Source organism: Pinus tabuliformis, chromosome 5_1 (assembly GCF_031772625.1).
Source record: "Pinus tabuliformis cultivar Carrire ecotype Pingquan chromosome 5_1, CPIR1, whole genome shotgun sequence".
NCBI lineage: Eukaryota > Viridiplantae > Streptophyta > Pinopsida > Pinales > Pinaceae > Pinus > Pinus tabuliformis.
The window spans coordinates 781,710,960-781,712,620 of NC_142305.1; positions in this window are offsets into that span (position 1 = coordinate 781,710,960).

A 1,661-nucleotide genomic window follows, 5' to 3' on the forward strand; every position below is an offset into this window, starting at 1 on the left:
TTGAGCTTCCCACATTTGGCGCATCTGGGGTAAAAGAGGACACTCATGTGTATAGTGGCCATGTACACCACAACATGCACAAGGCTTATTCGTACGAATAACCTTGTTCTACTTGGGCTGGCTGCCCTGTTGCTGGTTGTTGGTGTTAGGTTGGTTCCCCTGGGGTTCACTAGGCTGGTTACCTTGGTTACCCTAGTTACCCTTCCCCTTATTCTTTTTCTTCGAATTTGGGGGATTGGTATCACTTTGTTGTGCAAACACCTGGCCTTGAGGGGGCAGTGGCTGCTGGGGCTGAGGATGCATGGGATGCTGTGGTGCTAATTCTTGAGGGGATGGAGCGCCAGGCTATGCATAAGAAGGAGCAACAATTTGATAGATGGGTTGGGGCCCTGGGAACATGTTGCTAGCAGGAGGGGCATAATTGTTGGAGGAACTAGTGGCCCCCTGCGGATAGCCATAACTCTGCTGAGAATATGGAGAAGAGTGTGAAGGGGATCCAACGATACCGTCGGCGGAATGAGATGTGCCCGGTGCATTGGCACTTCCAGGACGAGGGAGGTCTGGAATGACGGTATAGACATAACCGGATTGAGCATAAATCAGGTCTTATCTCAAAGCGGACTGGAGAGATTCTTCCTTGGTCTGAGGAAAATGGGATGAGACATCTTTCTCGATGGGGGATAAAAGTCTCTTAAGAAACCAATCCAGATAGACATGGTCTTCGAAAGGAGGGGCACGACATGTGCTCCTCCTTCGATGCCACTCTTGAACATGGTCAGAAAGGCAAGTGGTGGAGGATTGGTGGAATGTGGTCAATATCTCTGTACCAGTGCCGTACTGGAGAGGTAACTGGAAATATGATAAGAATGCTTTAGCAAGCATCGCAAAAACGAAATGAGAGGTGGAGGGATGGTCTACATACCATTTTGCAGCGTCTCTAGTGAGCGTGTATTGGAAGAGCCGAAGACAAATAGAGTCATCGGTTATGGAGTTGGACGAACACCACATGTGGAAGGATTGAACATGTTTGGTAGGACCCTCTCTAGCGATACCCTCAAACTTTGGGATGTATGAGGGAAGCTTAGTCGACATAGAGGACCAACCAACATCATGGTGTATGGCGTCGTTTATCCACTAGTTTAGATCCGGTAGACTTAACCTAGCCATAAAGGGGAGCATGGGAGCTGTCAGAATGGTTCTTGAGACTGTTCCCCCTAATTTGACCACTAGTATAACACTAGAGCCACCACCAGTTTGGGTTCCTGCACCAGTTTTGGGTCTAGACATGGTGACGATATGCAGTGAAGGAGGCTCAGAATCAGATGAGGAATCAGAAGGACTAGAAGAAGAGTCAGTATGGGGACTCGAAGGGCTATGAACTCGAACCCGACGGGGAGGGGTAATACGCCCAAGAGGAAATTGGGGGTGAAGGCCTAATAGTCTCTATGACACACGCCTTGGTGGTGAAATGATGGAAGGACACACAGAACACGGAAATGGTGAAGGGAGATCAACAATATATCTTATGTCTCTGATGCGGTGAGATAAATTTATTATGTTAAGTCTTGCTTTGGTGGTGTAAACCAAGTGCCCTTCGCTTAAGGTGTGCTTGTGTGTGCAAGTGTATTAATTGATTAAGCCCAGATCGTGTTTGTAAAAAA